The 22814-nt window shown below is 38.7% G+C and overlaps 1 protein-coding gene across 4 annotated transcripts in view; it reads left to right on the top strand.

The window, feature by feature from the left end:
• Window positions 1-22814, top strand: part of PRIM2 (DNA primase subunit 2) — a 281680-nt gene that overhangs the window by 191931 nt on the left and 66935 nt on the right. The window lies entirely within an intron of this gene.

The raw sequence follows: 22814 nt of genomic DNA on the forward strand, positions 1-22814 counted from the left end.
TGGGAAAGTGGATTCAGTTTAAAGGGTAAGATCGAAACAGCAATGTAAGATGTAAAATAATGCTTGAATGAAGAGTCGTCTTCTTGGTAGGTAAACTGCCAGTACTTGTTATAACTGAAATTGCGTTCTGAGTTGTATTTCTGTAGGAATGTGTGTGTGTGTGTGTGTGTGTGTGTGTAATATGTATAGACATATATACATACATGCACATGTAATGTTAATTTCAGGACCGAGAAATGTTGAGAACAAATAAAGTGAAAACAGCTTAGAATGCATTCTGTTGTGTTATGTGGAATCTTTCACAGGGAATTTTTATTTTTATTTTTTATTTATTTTTATAAATTTATTTATTTATATATTTATTTTTGGCTGTGTTGGGTCTTCATTGCTGCGCGCGGGCCCTCTCCAGTGGCGGTGAGCGGGGGCTACTCTTTGTTGTGGTGTGTGGGCTTCTCATGGCGGCGGCTTCTCCCGTTGCAGAGCACGGGCTCTAGGCGTGCGGTCCTCAGTAGATGTGGCATGCGGGTCCAGCAGTTGTGGCTCTCGGGCCCCAGAGCGCAGGCTCAGCAGCTGTGGCGCACAGGCCCCGCCACTCCGCGACATGTGGGATCCTCCTGGACCAGGGCCTGAACCCGAGTCCCCTGCGTTGGCAGGCAGATTCTCAACCACTGTGCCACCAGGGAAGCCCATCACAGGGAATTTTTAGATAGACGTTTATCACTGTAAACCTGAGAACTGCCTTTAAATCTGTTCATACTTCTCAGATTCCCACTCCTATTCCTTATTTCTCTTAAGTAGGACTAGCTAATAACGTTACGGTTTCTCGTCCCTTCTATGGCTTAGCACTGTGGGATGAAGCACATTTTTTATTGTTTATTTCTTGTTTGTTTCTTCTTAGGGAAGATAAACTATAGGACAAAGAATATTTACCAAGTAAATTTTATAATGACACTTTATTATGTCTTGTATCAGTTTGCTCGGACTGCTGTAACAAAATACCACAGACCGAGTGCCTTAGACAACAGAGATGTATGTCCTCACAGCTCTGGAGGCTGGAAGTACACGATCCAGGTGTGGGAGGATTTGGTTTCTCCTGAAGCCTCTCTCCTGGCTTCCAGCAGTTGCCTTCTTGGCTGTGTCCTCACGGGGCCTTTTCTCTGTGTGTCCACCTCTCTGGTTTCCCTTCCTCCTCTTAGAAGGACCCCAGTCCTGTTGGATTAGAGTCCCACCATTATAACCTTATTTAACCTTCATTACCTCTTTAAATGCCCTATCTCCAAATACAGTCACATTGGGAGTTAGGGCCTCAACAGATGAATTTTAGGACACAGTTCAGTCCATAACACGTCTCTAGCTTTATGCTTTTTTAAAAAGTTCAGGCTCTTTTATAATATATTATAAAAATCTCTTGCAGTTTTTACAGATTTGTTTTAAAAACTGTTATCATTGATAACTGTCCATAGAAGCTTAAATTTATCATTGAGTAGAGTTTTCTTTAAACATGATTTTGGATAATGTTTATTAAATAATAATAAATCAAATAATTCTGGATAATGTTATATTTCTTTTATTTTAAAGGTAACATATTCTGATTATAGGAAGTATGAAAAATACAGAAAATTTTCCCGTCATTTTCTCATTCATAAATAATTACTGTCAACGTTTTAGCCTTTCTCTTTAGTCTAGATAGCTAGGTATCATTGTTTTTTCCCATTAAAAAAATTGACATTATATTATGATCATTTTCCCAGGTTGTTGAATCATTTTTGAAAATATCATTTGTGTTAGTTGCATGACAACACATCATTTGAAAGTGATATAATTTGCTTAATCATTCCCCTATTATTGAACGCTTGGTTGTGTCTATTTGACTCTGTCATAAATGTTATTGCAACCAATACCCTGAGCACATAAATCTGATTATAGTTCAGATTATGTCCTCTGTATATGTTCACCGGGGAACCAGTTTACCTGGTGAAAAACTGTAGACAGTTTTGAAGTTTTGATGCATGCTATCATGTTATGAAATGACTGGAAAGGCTTTAAATTAGGCTCTCATCAAGCTATGCAAGAACCTTGCCGTGTCACTGACATCATTATATGTTATTACTTGATAATGTTTTTTGACCTTTTTATTAAGAATTTGATGTATTAAGTAGGTAGGTGTGTTAGGGTTCTGCAGAGAAACAGAACCAATAGAATATGTATGTGTGTGTGTGTGTGTGTGTGTGTGTGTACACGTGTACAAAAAGAGATGTATTGTATGGAATGGCCTGTGTGATTATGGAGGCTGAGTCACCAAACTCTGTGAGCAGCGGGCTGGAGACCCAGGAAGAAAGAGCCGGTGTTTCAGTTTGAGTCTGAAGGCAGGAAAAAAATCCATGTCTGAGCTCATGGCCCTCAGGCAGGAGGAAATAACCTTAGTCGCAGGAGGGTTGGCCTTTTTGTTCCATTCAGGCCTGCAGAGGATTGGATGAGACACCCCCCCCACCCCCGCAATGGGGGAGGCATCTGCTCTGCTCAGTCCACCAATTCAGATGTTAACCTCATCTAGAAACACCCTCACAGACACACCTGAAATAACGTCTGACTGGAGGTCTGGGCACCCTGATGGTCAAAAAATTAACCGTCACAGTAGATAAGTACTTATGAGCTGTGGTTTTGAAGTGAAGAGAGAGAGAAGTTGAGGTAGCATTTTAGCTTGGTTTGTGCTGTAACTAAGCAGGGAAAAGAGGAGCGTGAGATACGGGAAAGCTTGATCTGGGTGCCAGGCCTTTGGCTTGTGCGTCTGTTCACTGACCGCCCTCTTTTGTGTGTATCTGGGGTGGCCTCCTATCAATGTCATCAGTATTTCGTTATTTTTAAACCTATGTGTTTGAAAATATTTTTCAAATGGGGTTTTTATTTTATTTTATAATGTAAAAGTAGTTTTCTTCAAAAATTATCGTAAAAGAAAATCAATAATTTTTACCTTTCTAGATAATACATAGCAGTCTGTATTTTCATTAGCTTATTATTGATTACAGCAAATGTATTATTTTGACTAAAAGATTTTAACGTACACTTATGATTTACTGTCTGTTTAGTGTTCTGTTGTTACAGAGTCTGTTTTTGTAAATAAACATTCATATTTTTCTCAATTATATCTTCATATTTTTCCAATGAAATGTAATTTAGTATCCCTTTATGAAAATATTCTCTTCAACTTAATAATTGTACCTACTTGTTAAATGGTACATACAATTAAAAATACTCTTTAGAGGTGTAGAAAATTGATTGCTTAAAGTACTATTTATAGAGAATGGTTATGGAGGATATATTAGACATTTTTTGTAGTGCTCTAATTAAAGGACTTGATGTTGAACCCAGGAATGATTTGGCACATTCACTTCTGTTGAATAGCTTATTTCCTGACAGTGCAGGATATTTTTGAGGTGATTTAGTCAGTGTCAACTGGACGACTTCTTTACTGTGGTTTCCCAGATGACCATATGACTGATTTCTTTCTCTTTACATTCATGCCCTCATTGTAACTTATTTGAGATACATTGCTTTGTGCATCTGAGCAAAAATTATGGGTACCTCGCCATTTCTTTTGAAGCAGCAGGAAGCAATCAGTACTTCTAGCACTTTTGAGCTGTAACTCCTCTCCCCAGCTACATTGCCTAGAACTGAACATTTCTTCTACCTAACTCCTTTCCAAAAATTAAGCTTTGTTCCTTGTAAATTGACTGCCTGAGCAGTGACTGTCTCTTTCTCTCATCTTCCTTGCTTGGTTAGTTGCAGGCATTTATTTAGTTGTTTGTTTGTTTGTTTTAAAAAAAACTTTGAATACTTTTCTCTGTAAGGTTTTACTTAATGTTGGAGGGGAATTTGTTGTCTGTATTGTAAAATAATCTAAAACTGTATGTATTAGTTTTTGTAACTGTCATCCAGAGTGTATTAAAGTAGCATGTTCCTATATACCCCTTATTAAGGTTAAGCAATTTTTGTATTATAATCTCCACATTCTTGTTTTCTCTTATAGTCAGTTTTTGTGTGTGGTGGGGGGCTGCGATACACAGCTTGTGGGATGTGGGATCTTAGTTCCCCAACCAGGGATTGAACCTGGGCCCTTGGCAGTGAGAGTCCTAACCACTGGACCACCAGGGAATTCCCTCTTTTGGTCAGTTTTGAATAGTAATAGTGCGATTGTGGAAGCAGCTGAAGGTTCTGATGCTCACTGTTAGTTATTGTTTATTAGGAATTCGATGTACTAAGTCCCTCTGTGTATGTAAGAAGTAGCCATCTGTCTATAAAATGCTTATTCAGAGTTGTTAGTTTGGAATGGTTATTTTTCTGTTCCTTTAAAACTATTTTCAGACTAGCATACACATGCCAGTAGATGGTATTAATAACATGTAGAGGTGCCACCTTATATGGCTCCTAGTGACTTGCTACCAGGTTATGCTCTTATATTTTCGGGCACTTCTCACTACCTCATATTTATTTATTGTTTATTTGTTTATCACCTTCAATTAGAATAAAACTATAGAGAAGCAGATACCTTGTCTTTCTTGTTCACTGCTTCATGTTCAAGCACCTAGAACATACCTGACTCATAGTAGAGACTCAATAAATGTTTTTGAATGAAGTAAATAATAAGTCCCCATAAAAATAAATATACAGAAAACTAGAAAACTTGGCCCAATTTCCCCAAATTCCTTCACATAAATTAGAGCGTAGTACTATACAGTTGTTATTCCATTTATAGTGAACTTGAACCTGAATGAAACCAAGAATTTTAGTGTAACCTGAAATTTGCAATAGAAGTTATTGATTTTATAGATTAAAAGGGACTTCTCATCATTGGCTTGCCCAGGAGTCCATAAAAAGGTTAAGACATAAAAAGGTTAAGAGCCCTTAAAGTTTATCGTAGCAGAGGATAGGGCTTCTAGTTTATTGTCTGACACTTAGTTCGTTGTTCATTAATTGCAGTTTTCATTTTTTTCTGCTATATTAGGAATAAAATGCCTATATTGATCTACCTTCATTGAATTTTGTACATGTCATCTTTATAACTTATCAAATTATAGTATTTATGTTTGCATGTGTGCCTTAAGAGTGGATTCTGAGTGACTTGAATGCAGGGACTCTGATTTTTCCACTTTGGGTCTCGAGGACTTAGCACAAGACCTGGCAGCTCTTAGATGTTTGCTGGACACATGGTAAATTCTGCCAAAGTTTTAAAAAAGTGGTTTTCAGTATGAGAAAATAAATCCTTTTTGTTTCTTTTTAGATAGAGGTATATTTCTAACAAGTTATAAAATATTAATAGTCATTTTAGTATTTTAGCCAAATTTGTTCTCCTCCATCTATTTTTCTAAATCAGAATATAGGTTGGAAAAATATACAACTATATAAGAAGTGGTAACCAGTTATTACTACTCAATGTCCAGAAATACCGTATATACTCAGTTACTAATATTTAAATAATACATTAGTCAAGTTGTGATTTTTATTAAAAATACAGAGAAATATGTGTGTTTGTGTGTGTGTAGACGAACATACATATTCCACCTAATTTGTGTCCATCACTCAGCAGACTTGCATTGAGTGTTGACCATGGACGGGTGCTGTTCTAGACGCACTGTAGTAAAAGACACAGCCCTTATTTATGAGGACTTTACAGTCTCCTGGAAAAAAACAGATAAATACAAACATACAAATTCAGTAAGATAATTGTGGGATAGAGGTGGTCATGGGATTCTATAGCAGAACAGAGGAGGGAGCTGACTGAGAGAAGAGTTGCGGAGTGTGTCAGTGAGGAGGTTATATTTGCTGGGTGAAGTTAGGGAGTTCTCCAGAGAAAGAAGGGAATTCTGTGCGGAGGGGGACCTTGGATGAGCGAGTATAGCCCATCTTGTAGGTGGTGGGAACTGAACTGTGAAAGTGTACTTGTGGCAGAGATGATTCTGCAGATGTAGGCTTTTTTTTCTTTAATGTAATTACTAAGAATAGAAGGATTAATAGCTAGTAGGAAGTGGTCTTGCTACATAAATGACTGCCAACTTGGACCAGCTATGTAGGGTCATTGATAACTGTAATTTTAAAGATACATAATTTAATATCTTTGAATATTCACTAAAATTGTATAATCAATCTGAGATGCTATGAAAGTTTACTGACAGAAAGAAAATAGTATGGACAAGGTTTCCACTTACAATCCCACTTGGTTCAAATGAATTTGGCGTCTTTAAATATGGATTTTAGATTATATGGGCCAACATTGATTTTTTAAAAGCCTTTTTGCTTTAAGATTTTAATCTATTTGGTAATAGGGTAAGTTGAGAGATAGAAGTAACCAGAACACAATTACACAACACGATGGTGAAAATGAGAGTGTCAGTGAGGTGATGTGGAGATGGGAAGTTACTAGAGCGGACCATGCTGGAGGAGGTTTGGTGAAGATCAGTCTCGAATCGGGGTTTGAAGGAAGTGATGGTGGATCCCAACCTCCTAATTCATCCCCCCCAACCCACTTTGCCCCCTTGGTGTCCATACGTTTGTTCTCTACATGTGTGTCTATTTCTGCCTTGCAAACCGGTTCATCTGTACCATTTTTCTAGATTCCACATATATGTGTTAATATATGATATTTGTTTTTCTCTTTCTGACTTACTTTACTCTGTATAACAGTCTCTAGGTTCATCCACATCTCTACAAATGACCCAATTTCATTCCTTTCTGTGGCTGAGTAATATTCCATTGTATATATGTACCACATCTTCTTTATCCATTCGTCTGTCGATGGGCATTTAGGTTGCTTCATGACCTGGCTCTTGTAAATAGTGCTGCAGTGAATATTAGGGTGCATGTGTCTTTTTGAATTATGGTTTTCTCTGGGTATATGCCCAGTAGTGGGATTGCTGGGTGGTATGTTAGTTCTATTTTTAGTTTTTTAAGGAACCTCCATACTGTTCTCCCTAGTGGCTGTATCAATTTACATTCCCACCAGCAGTGCAAGAGGGTTCCCTTTTCTCCACACTCTCTCCATCAGTTGTTGTTTGTAGATTTTTCTGATGATGCCTATTCTAACTGGTGTGAGGTGTACCTCGTTGTAGTTTTGATTTACATTTCTCTAATAATTAGTGATATTGAGCATCTTTTCATGTGCCTCTTGACCATCTGTGTGTCTTCTTTGGAGAAATGTTTATGTAGGTCTTCTGCCCATTTTTAGATTGGGTTGTTTGTTTTTTTAATATTGAGCTGCATGAGCTGTGTATATATTTTGGAGGTTAATCCTTTGTCTGTTGATTTCTTTGCAAATATTTTCTCCCATTTTGAGGGTTGTCTTTTCATCTTGTTTTTAGTTTCCTTTGCTGTGCAAAAGCTTTTAAGTTTCATTAGGTCCCATTTGTTTATTTTTGTTTTTATTTCCATTACTCTAAGAGGTGGGTCAGAAAAGATCTTGCTGTGATTTATGTCAAAGAGTGCTCTTCCTGTGTTTTCTTCTAAGAGTTTTATAGTGTCCAGTCTTACATTTAAGTCTTTAATCCACTTTGAGTTTATTTTTGTGTATGGTGTTAGGGAGTGTTCTAATTTCATTATTTTACATGTAGCTGTCCAGTTTTCCGAGCCCCACTTACTGAAAAGGCTGTCTTTTCTCCATTGTATATCCTTGCCTCCTTTGTCATAGATTAGTTGACGATAGGTGTGTGGGTTTATCTCAGGGCTTTCTGTCCTGTTCCATTGATCTATAACCAAGTCTTTATTTTTGTCAGCTGGTTCGGGGGTTGTTGTGATTTTTGGTGGTTGTTATTTTTCAATCTCTGTTTTCAGACTTCTTTGTGGACCTGACCTGTCAGTATATTTGAATACCATTTTTATTTCGGTGCATATTGTACTAGATGGTAAGGGATTCTAGTATTAAAACATCAGCCATTTCCAGAGAACATTCTGTTGCTATGAATGATCTTGTAGCAAACTAACTGCTTTAGGGTATACTTTACTCCCAAAATATTAGCTTCATAATGTAGGATTTTAATATTAGATTTAATTGTATTGAGTGTGAATATTTATGATATATTAAAAATTTAATAATAAAGCTTTTTCAGTGGGGGTTGGGGATATTTGAAAATTGCACTTAGGCATCAGATAGGATTCTTTGGATTTGTGAATGATTCTACAAGAGATATTCAAAGCTTTGAATGTCTTATTCTTTAAATAATTTCTGAGATTCCTGAAATAAATGCACCTGTGCTTTATGCAAATAAAATATATTTAATGAATCATAGTACAGTTTTATGCAAGTTTTTCTTAGTTGTAATTATAATTTACATGCCAGTCTACCTGAGAAAAAGCCTCGCCCTATTTGCAAGAGATAAAATTAATCAAACCTCTGTTGAAAGCATGAAGAAACATAGCACTAAAATATTCTTTCAGTTGGAACTTGGATATTAAATCCCTTCAGCCACTAGCTTTGTTAAGAGTTAAATTGAGCTATATAATTCTTCTCATAAATTCAAAGCACATTGTCCTCTTAATCAGATTGCTCATAGAGCTGTTGTCTGAATTGCTTTGACCTGACGCTTTTGGACGTTAAGCGCACCATAGATCATGTATGTGTGATGTAGCTGAGTTCCTGTCCCTGGTGAGGGTGTACCCGAGGTCTACTACGTGTTGTTGTAATTGGGTCAGGCAACGTTTAGCACTGTGAAAACGCTTATTTTTTGTCCCAGAATCCAGCTCACATCGTGACTTAGAGCAGACCGATGTCATTAAAAGTGGACTACCAGAGGATTAAGTATTTAGCTGGCAGTGTGTGCGTATATGAAGCATATTTATCACTGGGTTTTTCTTTTTAAGACCAGTGGTTCTCCCAGGACCCTGACCAGCAATATCAGCTTCAGCACCATCTGGGGATTTGTCAGAAATGCTGAGTCTCGGAATCAGACTCCGGGGCAGGTCCATAGCTGGTGGTTTCCCAAATCTCCAGGTGAAATTGATGCACACTGAAGGTTGAGAACCATCTTTTAGATGTTGCCCTTATAGAAATCTAAATGGCCATTAGCTTATCAAAATAGAGGCATTGAAAATCTTCAGCTGTTTGTTCTCCTGCCTGTTTCTGTTGCGATTTGAGTATAATGTTGTCCTTTATCAATAGCCTACACTGCATGTCAGGCTATATTTGAAGCCCTACTGCATGTCAGGTACTAGTCAGTACTAAATGAATACGTGCAGCAGAGTTCCTCGGCTGGTGCCCTGCTGCTGAATTTCCAGTACACTCGATGGTGACCCCGTGGGCCCTTCAGAGAGCTAGGCTGGGCCTGGGGTACTCAGTGTTAGTTGCCTTCAACTGTGAGTAGCTTCTTCCATTTACTCTAGAGGGCTTTACAAATATCATTTTATATGTGCTTATATGAAAAAGGTCGGAAAGAACTAATATAGAGTACAGACTTGGAGTCAGACTGAGTTCATGTTTAGTTCCACTGTATACACACTTTGGCAAATTACCTGGTATGTGTCCTAATCTATAGAAGGTGGACAGGAAGTATGTATACATCTGTGGATATATAGATATATCCCTATATACATTTGATTGATGTAGTGAGGATTCAGTAAAGACTTAGCACAGATTCTCACATGTAGTAAGCACTAGCTCTTCTTATTCTAGGACTTCCAAGGAAGGAGAGGTTCGCTTGATGCAGAGTAATCAGTAAAGGTTCCACTGGTAGAATTGAATATGTGCTGGCTTATTAAGGCTTCATGTAACCTAGACTGGAGAGGAAGGTTAGGGGGAAAGAAGGGAACTGGGGACCAAATTCCAGCAGAGATGTTGGGTTGGACAAAAAGTTCATTCGGGTTTTTCTGTAACATCTTATGGAAAAACCCAAACGAACTTTTTGGCCAGCCCAATAGTTTGTTTCAGGAAACGTTCAAGGGATTTAGACTAATAGAGTGTATTTCAGGCTGTTCTTGGGAACTCATAGGTTCCAGAGCAAAGGGGGCAGAAGTTTACAGGGGAGACTGAGGTGTTCGATTTCTGTCCCCACTTTAACAAGTGTATTTGTACCTTTGTTTACTTTTATATGTTCGGAGTCTGTATAACATTTCACTTAAAAGAAGGATTTTCCTACTTAAAAATGTTTACAAAATACTATCGTAGTTTATTTGTGTTGTAGAATTTAGGAAAGTAGGAGATGAGAGAGAAAAAGGAGAAAGAGGGAGATTAGTGCAAGAATAGAGTTGCTTTAAATGAACCTTGTTTTTAGTCAAGAGAAAGCCACTAGTGAGTGTTAAACAGGGGAGAATTGTTTTTTCAGAAGATAGTCTGGAAGTGGTGTGCAACCTTGAGACGGGGAGAGACCAGGTTAGGTCTTCTTGTGGTAAGATTAGGACAAAGTAGAGAAGGTGGGTTCAGGAAATGTTCAGGGAACAGTTCACCAGACAGCCGGAGGGCCGTTGGCCTACAGGTAACAGGAAGGTGGTGGGGAGCTCTGTGAACACAGGTCGTGGGTGGGGCTGACAGGTCTGGGATCAGAGTTAAGAGAAATGGGTCATGAGTTTGGTTTTATGTGTAAATTTGAATTGATGTCCAAGAAGAAATTCTTCTTGGTTGATTGGTTGGCTTATCTGTTCCTTCCTTCCTCTGTGATTCTTTATGGAACCCTCAGAGTGTGAAAGGTGCTGTCCTGTGAGAGGAAATGTGGAGGAGATGTGGATTTGAGAGTCATTCAGACACAGTTGAGAGAAAAGCCTTTTGCAGGTAAATGACCTGGCAGATGGAGAGTGTAGAGGAATGTAGAGAGCAGAGGCTCAACTTTGAGGAATACCTGCCATTTGGGGTAGAAATGGAGGAGCCTGAAGTGAGAACTGAATTACCAGAAATACTGGAGAGAAGGAGAGAATAGTCTGGAGTCCTGGCACTAAGAAAGAGGCGGCTTTCAGAAGTAAGATGTTCTTGCTACTCTTAGTATAGATGGTGTTTTTAGGAAGTTACGTCTAAGAAAAGTACAGAACAGCAGACAGATTTCCTAGTCTTAATGACAGATGAGGAAATAGAGGCAACAGAAATAGAGTGTCTAGAAGCCTAAGAAGTCAGGCAGACAAGAAATGGAACTGTCAGCTGTAACAGACGCCTGTGTGGGCTGAGGTTATCTTCATGTGGGGTGGGCATGAGCAGTGGGCTCCTGGAGATGCAGGAGGAGCTGGGGATGAGCGAGGAGTGAGGCCTGAGGCAATGGGAAGGTCATTTGTGAACATATATTTATAGTGTGATTATTATATAGTGTGAATCCCCTCCTTTGAGGCTCCCTGAGAACAGGGACTGTCTGTCCTTTCCCCTTACCCCGTGCACTCAGCATTTGGCTCGGTGCCTGAAAGGTTGTAGACAGTCAATAAAATGTGTTGAATGAAGGAATGAGATGTGTAAGGAGTTGAGTGAGGATATTTTTCCGAGACCTGCAGGTTTTATGAGAGATTTTAAGTTGATAAAGAAGTGTTAGAAGGAAGCAAGTGGAGCTGGGGAGGCTCGTGCCTACTGCCCGTCTTTCCAGTAAAGGAAGTGGGAGATCACTTAGCAGAAGGATCTGGTGCTGTCAGGGCTTGAGGAAAATTGAAGAAAGTGTAGAATAACACCTTCCGGACCTGTACAAGCAAAGGAGTTCACCTATGATAAATACAGAGATTGAAAAGCTGCAGAATGAGTCCAGTTTGACCACTTACTGAGTGCCTCGCATTTGCCAGGAACCATAATTAATACTTTACACACATCCTCTTAAAACAATCCTAAGAGATGGGTGTTATTTATTATTTAGGTCTCGCTTACTGATGAGAAAACCATGCTAGACCATAAATTTGTATCGGCTAAGTCAGCACTGTTACATTGCTTTCTCTAGCAATCCTTGTGGCAGGCAAGCAGAAGCAGACAGGGCAGAAGGTAACATTTACGCAGGTTTAGGAACTGGCAACACAGGCATGCTGTCACTAAGTCCTTTCCATGTTCCTTATTTCGTTTAATCTTACAACAACACTGCGAGATAAATACCCTCCGTTTATGGAGAGTTTAACGATTTTTCTCCAGGCGGCAGAGGTGGTACTTGAGCAGACCTGAGTTAGAACCCAGGTCTGTTTTATTCCAGACCATGTGCTTTCCCCAGCACTCTCAGGAGGAACAGGCGTGTTGTGTAGAAGGTGGGCATGTCTGACCAGCCGTGTAAACCCAAGAAGGCACAGCTTAGAATAGAGGTTTACAGTTCTGTGTCTAATCACCAGAGCTGCAATCACATATATCATCATTAAAAAGGGGGTAACAGTAACACCTACTAAAATGTCGCAAAGAAATAAGAATATGCATGAACTACTGTGTAATATATAAAGTACTAAGCCATTATTAGTAATAATTTAAAAAAATTGATAAATGGGTTAGTCTATAATCATTCATATGTTTTCTCCATGTATTTGTAAGTTAACTTGTGGACACAAACTTTAGTTTAATTGGTTATGATTTTGGCTTTTCTTTCAAAGAAAATTTTGTTTTGCTTGAATATTCACATTAGCTATATCCTAGGAAAGTAATTGGAATGTAATAAAAAGTAGTTTCTAGTAAAAGTAGTCTAATCTTTGTCACTATTGATCTTGAGTAGCAATTTAAAGGTACCCTTAGCAGTTACCAAGTCTCTAGAATGTATTTTTTAAAGTTTTATTCGATGAAATTTCTGTTATATTCTCTCTTCTCAGTATTTTAATGTATAATAAAGATGTATGCATGTTAAGGGTTTAACTCTTATCTCCATGCTTTCCATTGCATTTGGAATACGAATCCTAGATAACACAGTATAAGAATTAATATTTAAACATTGACTTGAACAGGCTGGATTTGCTTTCAAGAATTGTCAAGAGGCTAGCTAGTCAAATGTTCAATTAAATTATGTATTGTGTTAAATCTATCATTAGAATAAAATGGGTGTTATTATCCCTTCCTCCCAACACTATTCTGGTGAAAAGTAGCTTTAGTAATAAACTGCTTTTGCTGTTCTACTCCAAATGCTTTCAATTCTTAAATTATGAAAATGAGATAAAAGGTAGAAGACTTCAACTTTAATCATTCATTTATAACTGTTGTCTTCTCAGTGATACCTTATGGATTATGTTGTATTTAAATGACATTTTACCCAACATTTTAAAAGGTAGGCTAAATTTTTGTTGTTAATATGTGTAGTGCTCTTAGGAAAAAATGACAATGAGAAGGTACTAATTTAAGGTTTCACAGAGTCTATTCTGGTAGTAAATTGACTACAGATAAATTGGGTATGTGTAAACTCCAAAATGGGTCAGACTTCGGATGCTAGGGGATTTTTTTCTCCAGAAGTTTTATTAAAGTTAGGAATCTCGAGGGCTCGAAATGTGGAGAAGAATGTACACTTGGCTTTCTTCAACAACCCACTGTGTCTTTATCACCCATCGTGTTCCTATAAATCTTTCTTGATTTATTTTTTTCTTGTTTTTGCTTAAAAAAAAATTACTTGGCACCATCTTTCCAGTTAGTTTACTTCTTGGTAAAGTAGGATTTCATTTTATTTTAAAAATAACCAGATAGCTATATTGCCCCTGTAACAACATACATTTCTCTTTATAGTAAGAGACTGTGAGTTCCCAGGGTTGTGAGGACCCAGAGGATGGTTGAGCTTTAATGGTGCAGTTGTTGTATGCAGCTCAGTGAGAAGAGTAGGAATCCTAACCAGGTAAGGAACAGAGGGATGTTTACTCAAGGAGAGGTCTGCATGGTCCATGTTTTGGACTGGCAAGAATGCCATCTTTTAAGGGAAGCACCGGTTTAAGTGAGAATATAGATTCAGAGAAGAATGAGGCATCGGATGCTCAGGTTAAAAAATCTGAATGGTGAGAGTGATGTTGATGAGGCGTCTAAGAAGTAGATTGCTTTTTTGACTTAGGAGCCTTAGGATAATCTTGCCATTTTCTTTTGTACTATCCCAGATCTGCCCAAGCCAACCTGTGTTAAGACTGTTTTATTTTTCCATTTAACAAATATTTATTGAGTACCTACTTGTCCCAGAACCTCTTCTAGATTACCAGAGGTACAGCAGTGAACAAAACAGACAAAAATATCAACCCTCTGGAGTTTATATTCTGGTGAGGGGAGATACAATAAACAAAGAAGTAAATTATGTATTAGTTGGTGATAAATGCTATGGAGAAAATTTTACAGGGAGAAGACAGGGAATGTAGGGCTTCTTTTTTTGTTTTCTTTGCACTCTGCAGCATGCGGGATCTTAGTTCCCTGACCAGGGATCGAACCCACGCCCCCTGCATTGGAAGTGCAGTCTTAACCCCGCAGAGAATTCCCACAGGGAATAGAGTTTTGAATAGTAGTCAGGGAAGGTTTAAACAAAACGTGACATTTTACCCACAACTTGAGTTTTGCATAAGAGCTCTGTGTTTGGCATGGTTATTTATATCTTAGTGGGATCTGAATGAGCAAACGTCAGTCCTCACCACTTTACAATGAAGAAAACTTGAGTCAAGGAAAACTGTCCACATTCACCCAGAAATCCAGACCCTGGATCTTAGAGCCTTGGCTGTGGTGATGTGGATCTCTGTGAGCTGAGCTGCAGTGCAGCCAGTGCCAACCAGAAAGTCAGGGCTTGAGGAAAGGCCAGCAGGAGACAATGGGGTGCCCTTAGGGACGGAGGCCTGGGCAAGCCTGGGAGAGGATGGTCACACACCCAGCCTGCAGTAAGTTCCGTGCATCTTGGATTTCAGCCAGGCAAGCAGTGCCACACCCTTTGTTTTGGAGGGTGATGGTTTAAAAGGAGGTACCAAGCTTCGTGATCACTCTGGGACTGATTGGGGCAGACTCTCTTGCCCTCAGCCCTTTGATCCCAGTAGCCTAGTAGGATGAGTAAACAAGACTTTCATCACACCTAGCCCTGAGGATCCCGTGATTTAGTCCAGGTCCTAAACCTTGAGAGGGAGAAGGGTGAATTTCCTACTAGAATCTCAGAAGAATTGCTGCCTATCTTTTTATCCCCACTGGAAATGTTGCAGGAAAGGGAACCCCTTCCAAGGCCTGAGGTGGGCTCTTGTCTAACACTCAGAAATGAATTGTCTGAGGAGACACACGTGCTGACAAAGCAAGAGATTATTGGGAAGGGGCACCTGGGCAGAGAGCAGCAGTGTAGGGGAACCCAGGAGAACTGCTCTGTCACATGACTCACAGTCTCAGGTTTTATGGTAATGGGGTTAGTTTCCGGGTTGTCTCTGGCCAGTCATCTTACTTGGCCCATATTTGGTCTGACTTAGGGTCCTTGCTGATGGCTTGTGCATCTCTCAGCCAAGATGGATTCTGGTGTGAGGGTTTCTGGGAGGTTAGCTATCTCCTCCCTCCTCTTTTTGGCCCCTCCCGAATTCTCCCAGTTACTTTTCGGTGGCAACACCATGTTCTTTATGGGGACCTCCTGTTGTGAGACAACTCAGGTAAGTGGTTATCATCGTGCCTGGCCAAGGCGGGTGGTTTCAGTCAACAGTTCCCTAACAGAAAGAGACCCCAAAGAGAAATGCTTGTTGTCTACAGTATGGTCTGTGGGTTTGGGGCTGAATTAATTCTTTTAGCTACTGTATCCTTTCATTTTTCTTCACACCTTTGCACCTAAAAAGGTCTTTTTTTGCAAACTTTTGTTTCTCTTTTTCCTTTGCATTGAATAAGACTGACTGTCCCTTACACTTCGTCAGCTCTGCAGATAGATTGCAAAATGCCACCCGCACCTCTGAATTTTCACACGGAACTCAAAAAAGTACATAGCAGTCCCTAGGCACTGAAGTCCTAGCCCTGCCCCTGGCAGGTTGGCACTATCATCACCATGCAAAAAATCTAGCGTTCTCTCTGCCCAGCTGTCTTTTTTGCTCCTTCCTTGGGCAGTTTTTAGTGAGAAGGTCTTTGTATAAATACAACCTATTTCCCATAGTCTTTCAAAATAAAAGCCACGATGAAAGTTCATCTCAGATACTTTCCTTCTAATATTAAAAGCCTTGCAAATAAATTGTATTTTATCCTAGTAGATTTACTTAGTGCAGTGGAAAACAAAGCACTGGTCAGAAAGAGTAAACATTTATGAAACAACACACCATCATCATTAGCTGGTAGTGATGAGTAGTGTTTTTCAGTTAATGCGTGTGTCAAGGTAAAGTCAAATTGGTAAAACTGACATTTCACTGGAAATGTGTGGATTAGACATTTTTATTTGTATAAATTTAGATATAATGACAATACTTTTAAACCCCCTTAAAGATGAGTTATGCTTTCCACTTCGATGTTTTTAGCTTTTATCATCGATGTGATGTTTCTTTACTGACAGAGGGGAGAAAATGTATGTTGATAAATTCTACAATTATGCTTTTATTTCTACCTTCAGTTTTAAACCACTTAAAAATTCCCCTGGAAAGTATGTATTTAGAAAAACATAAATCTAGGACATGGTCATTTTATCAGCGTATTTGAATATAATATTCGCTAACAAAAATGATTTCATTCAAGGTAATTAAAGAAGAGATCATAAAATATTTCTCCTGCTTTTCCAGGATTTGTCCCATTCTTTCTGTCTTTACAGGTGGGCGTGGTTTGTCTTTTTTCCTAATGTTACCTGTGCTTTGCTTGCCCTTTCCTCTTGCTTCCTGGTGTGACTGGTGTTAACACACTGTGAACACCTTGACTCTCCTCCTTGCTTTGAGGTCTGGGTGTCCTCATTCTTTAGTGATAATGTTACTACAGAAACACTTTAGCTTGATCGCTGGAATTTCGAGGATGTCATAACACAGCTACTTCCTGTCCCCTCTTCCTGCTTCTTTATCCCTTTCAAAGTGTTGCCTTGGCCGCATATAAATTCAGGCAGATATTTCTGCAGTTTCTAAATTCTTACTGCAGAGACTTAGAGCCAAAATGCTTTCCAAAAAGTACCTTCTCTAAGGCATTCTCCATCTCTTACTGTTGTTTTCCAATTTATAGGCCTTTAGGACTAGTACAAAAAAATCTGTCTTAATAATGAGCTCGTTCTGATAAGTCAACTCTTAAACATTATTTTAACATAATTTTATGGTGAATATTATCTGCTGCAGTTTTATGTATTTTAATTATTAACTTATTGATTGCACCTTGAGGCCTTTTACACAGAGGATGCAATTTGAATAAGGCTGTGGTAAGCCATTTAACCTCTGTTTACAACTGTATTATGTTTCATTTCAGCCAGTAATGAGAACTCCTAGTGGAGTCCATGGCACGATGATTTACATGTAAATATTGTTTTAAAAGCTATACTTTTGTTAAATTTAGATGTTCACATTCAAGGTCATTCATAAAACTTTATGTGATTTTTTAAAAGATAGTTTAAATCTGCCTGTAGGGTGGATACGTTTACTGCCTAGAGAAGAGGGAGAGATTGTACTTTCGGATGAGGGAGAGAATTCTGAATAATCAATGGCAGCTAGATGGAATTAATTTCAGTACCACTGGGGATGAATTAGATTTCGTTTAAGCCACTGTTGGTTGGAGCCAAAAAATCATTCCTACTGATCATCTGAGGCCCAGCCCCTGTGTTAGCCTTTTCCTAAATATCTGAGCCAGCAATGACCACCCCCCTCAATACCCCTTTTAACGTCAACTAGATTTTAAGTGTCTCAGTAGTAGAAACCTTATCTTAAAGCTTGTATCCTCTTCCCACCCTCGTGGCAGGGAGAGAAAGCTGTATATATCGTCTTTCCTCACTACGTATTCATTGGTTGAAAATGGTCTTAGTAGGTCAAGCTATTAGTTTTTCTCATTACACGTTCCCAGATATGTTACTTTTTTTTTCCCCCCCTCTCCCTTCGTATTTGAATTTAGCTGTAGTAATAAAGACCTGCTTTCCATTTAAAAGGTATAATTAATCAGGAACAAGTTATCATTGTTTCAGGGAACCCCTCCAGCCAGATGACTTGCTCTTCTCACTGTTGCTTATAAGGTGGCTTTTCCTTAGACAAGTGGACCCTGAGTGCCAGAGTGAGTGGCTTGTGGTGTTTTCTCTTTATAAAGAGAAACCAAACCCTAAAGGAGAACATTTTCTATACTGTTTGTAGGGTTTATCGACAGTGAAGGGAAAAAACAGCTATCAACAAGAGATATAGAGGCATATGAAGTAAAAAAAAAATGTTATTCTTTTCCTTAGAAATATTTACTATTTTAAATGGCTCTTAGAAAAGTTGACAGATTTAGAGTAAACTTGCTACCCACTGGCATGGATAAGCCATTTGGAATAATTTGTTAAAATAGCGAATGCTAGCATTTGTTGAGTCCTGCAGTGTGCCTGGCACATTATGAAAATATTCTTATTTAGTCATCAGGAATTCATGTGAAGTGGGCATTATTATTATCTGAATTTTGCAAAGAGACACCCTGAAGCTCAATGAGTTTCCTAGTAAGTGAAAGGTCCAAGGTTTACGGATCTTTCTGTCTGCTGGATAGGCCATACCACAAACACTAGATCTGCACTGATGGAATTGTCCTCTTCATTTAGAAAGACGAAAAAGAAAGGCAGAATATTGAAAGAAACAGAGGAATATGCATTTCCAAACACCAGGTGGCTTAATTACTGAGCCCTAAATTTAGCAGAGGGGTGAAGAAAATCCCATGATCCTCATTTTTCGAAAGAAATCTAATTTTTTTAGACTAGAAGAGCTTACATATTCATAGTATTTAAACTCTATATATACCAATGCTTTAAGGACTGTGAGGGAAAAAATATGTATAAGACGTGACTCATGGCCTCAAGGAATAGTCTGTACCAGACTGATAGAACTTTTATCTTATTATAATACAACTATTGAATTACCTTCTAATTAGTTATAAGCTTTTTGAGGGGTGGGGACCATGGTTTTTTTTTTTTCTGGTTTAAATTTGAGTAACATTTATTGGATACTTGGAAATCTTTCACATACCTTAATAAATAAAACACTAGCCTCTCGAACAGAGTAGTTCAGCTTGTTTCAAAGGAAGTATAGTCTGATAGGGACAGTGTAGACTTTGGAATCAGACCAGAGCTCAGGCCCTATCTGCTGATTATTAGCTGTGTGACTTTGATAAGTCAGCGTCTCCAAACTTAAGTTTTCTTGTCCCTCAAATAAGGATCATAATGGAATTAAATGATAATACTCTTAGTGAACTGCTTATTATTAGTGTCTAATGTATAGAAGGTAATCAATAAAATGTCCTCCCTTTAGTGCTCATTTAATGTGAGGTAGGAAGTGATAAGTACAACGTGAGGGCAAGCTCAAGAGTGAGATGTTGCACCCACCCAGGGTACTCAGAGAGGGCTCCGTGGGGAAACTGATATTTGAATTGAACCAACCTTGAAAGGTGATGGGATTTGTACACGTAGCGTTGGGACGCATGAGTGTTTCATGACTCATGAAATATTTATATAAAGGCTGTTGGTAACATAATGGAGGATCCTTTACACCATGGTTTGGCTAAAGACACAGATCCACTCCTCCAGTGGATGAATCTTACACTGAACCTTGTAAAAGCTGAGTGCCTGTTGTTAGGTCTCAGCGATGGTATTCTTGCTGGATGTGGAGAAGTACCAGGCTGGCTTCACTGCTGTCTGGTGGTCTTAATCCAGGAAGAGAGATTAGAAGATCTAACTGAGTGGTTGCTTGATATGTGTGTTTGCATTTTCCCCCAGAATGTCAGGTGTCCAAAGAAGGTTGGCGGTGAGTGCTGAGATGAGATCTGTGCAGAGTTCAGTTTTCTAACGAGCGCCAAAAGGCTAACTTCTAGGTAGTCACTTAAGATACCTTTTAGGCCTTGACGTGATCCACAGGTGGTTTAGATCAGTGCCTCTCAGATTTTTCATGTTTGTCACACATATTTGGATATTTGAATTTGGGTGGCACACGTCAAGGATTTGGGTTGACCCCTTCCTTGGCCTTGCCCATACATCTTACTTGCAGCAAGTTGTGCCTTCCTCAAAATCGTATCTGAGGACCTGCTAGGCTCAGGGTCCCACCTGATTGATGTCACAATAACCATCTTTCTTCAGTTGCAGCAAAGATGAATTTACCCTTTGATCAGAATTTAAAGAACTGGTTCAGAAGAGTTCATGGGATACTTGATGGGCTCGATCCTGGACAACATAGATGCCATAGACATTCAGCATCTCCAAGGCAGTATTACTCGTTTGCAATAGTTTAGTGCCCTAGGACACAGCATAGTTTTATTTTATTTTTTTTTAAATCTATACTGAATCCCTAGGTGAACTCATCCCTTTTTTAAGGCTTCTAATGTATCTCTCCAGCCTAGTCTATTGCCTGAGCTCTAGACCCTGATAGCCAAGTGCCTACTTAGGATCTACGTTCTAGATCATACAAACTTGATAATATTTAAAGCATCTCAAACTTGAAGTCTCCAAAAGTGAGCCTCTGGTCCACCAGCCTGCCCCAGATCAACTCCTCCTACAGCCTTTTCCATCTCAGGTAATGGCAGTTTCATTCTTTAAGTTGCTCAGATCAGAAACCTTGATGTACGGTCTTTGACTCTTTCTCTTGTACCTACCCTCTCAGCAAATCCTTTCGGTTCAGCCTTGAAGTACATCACTTCTTACCACCCCTGCCGCCAAACGCTGGTCCACGCCATCACCATCTCTCACTTGGATTATCGCAGCAGCCTCCTAATTGCTTTTCCAGCTCTTGTCTCAGAAGATTTGATCATTGTCAATAGAGCAGGGGAAGAAGGGCCACTGTTTAGGCCAGTATTTTCTCTAAAAGCAATTTAAAATTCCTTCAAGCCCTTGGACAAAAGTTCTCTGAATACCCCGTAGAGTTTCATGCCCCAGATTTTGATAGGAGTGATTTTTTTCCCCCTATGTATTGTTGACCATAATATAAGAGTTGCTCAGTATGGCCCCTGTGAATGTCTGACTTGAAATTGACCCGTCTCTTAATTGACTGTTGCCCTATATACCTTAGATATATTACTAATCTTAAAGTAATGTGAATGTTATAAACTACACTCACTACCGAAAGTATACTGAACATAATCTCATCTTCTTTTTAATGATTTAGAATGAACTTCAGGATTTGGACCTGCTGCAGGCTGGTCGTTAGGAACATCAGTTACCACTGTGCAGTAAAGAAAGTGCTGGTTAGGAGAGATTTCCAGTTGAGTTAAGTGTCAGAAAAAGCAGCTCTCTCTCTCTAATATTAAAAATAGTTTATTAAATTTTTCTGTTTATTTTTTTCCTCTGAAATTTGGAACATAAGGTCATCTGCGGTATGATGGTAGTGTATTTTGTTGTGGACTTGCCAGCATTGTTGGTTGACTGGTGGATTTTATATATCACTTAAAAAAGGAAAGTTCAGTAATTGACTTGTGCAGGTATTTTATTTGACTTGTATATGCCTTAACTTCTTTATTTTATATTTATTTCCCAGCTGTGTAGCCCTGAGCCCCTTTCTGGTTTAGTGGCAAAGTAAAAGCTGCTAATGAGAATGTCTTTGGGACATAATTATGTAGATTTAAAGGAGCAATGTCATTTTAATTATGCCCTTTAGCTAGTGCACTTGCATATTAAACCCATTCATGTCTCAGTGTATTTCCCTCTGAAACTTTGCTTTTCTCAGGCCTTAAATTACTAGTCAACTCATGGGTGTACCCGAAGGTCATGTAAGCTGAGTTGAAGACTGCCAAAGAATGTGTTTAAACTATTAATCTAAAATATACAGATGTTTATAGTTAGAAAAAATGGCCTGTGGGTGTAGAGTGTTCTTTGCTGGATTCATGAAGAGAAATTACAGCATTGTGTGTGTCTAGGAGTTTCCTCCTTCCTTCCCTCCCTAAATAAAGAACACCCTTTGATTGTAATGTGTGCAAACATGTAATATATTGTTTCCCCTGGATAATTTTATTAAACCCAGTGAACTTGAAGTAACATAATAATAATAATAATAATAATTTTTCTTTAAGTTAAAAAGTTTTTTTACATCTTTGCTTTTTTGGCTTGTTTACTATCATTATAAGCTTCTAGATTTAGCAGAAAAGTAACTACCTTGAAGATATGAAATGACTTATTCATTTATAGGACAAAAGTATGAAGCTACCTGAACCCTACTTTGTGGGCAGTTTTGTTTTTATTTCTGAGAAGCTAAAATAGGGAAAATCCTTGGTAAATCTTAAGGAGAAAAGTTCTAAAAATCTTTTGAGGCTAACTTTCCTCGCAAATAGTGAAATGATAGAATTCAGAACAGGAGTAAATAAACTGTGTTTATAGGAAGAGATAGTAAATATTTTTGGCTTTGTGGACCATGTTTTCGTTGCACTTACTCTGATGTATGCAGCCTGCAAGCACCTACAAACAATATCCAAACAAATGGATAAGATGATGTCATTATGACAAAAACAGGCAGTTGTCTGGATCTGGCCTGTGGGCCAGATATAGTTTCAGACTCCTAATTTAGAACATGGATTCTTTAAGTTTTCTTTTTATTCAGTTTTCAAACTGTCATTCATCAAATACCTGATATGCGTTTTAGCTACTTTTATATACTTTTAATCAATGATCATCACAGTAACTTATGAAACAGGTGGAGAAAATACTTCTTAAAATTTTTACATTATGAAAAATTTCAAACATGTACAAACACAAATCCACATATGCTAGTTTGCAACCAATGACCCTGGGACCAGGAGGTAGAAAGGAGGCTGTGGCCAGAGCTGGATTGGGTCTGGCCTGGTTCAAACTCCGCTCCAACCTGACAGGGAATACCAGCCGGTTTGGGGTCTCTGCCTT

The sequence above is a fragment of the Balaenoptera physalus genome (assembly GCF_965194825.1).
Source record: "Balaenoptera physalus genome assembly, chromosome: 11".
Classification (NCBI taxonomy): Eukaryota; Metazoa; Chordata; class Mammalia; order Artiodactyla; family Balaenopteridae; genus Balaenoptera; species Balaenoptera physalus.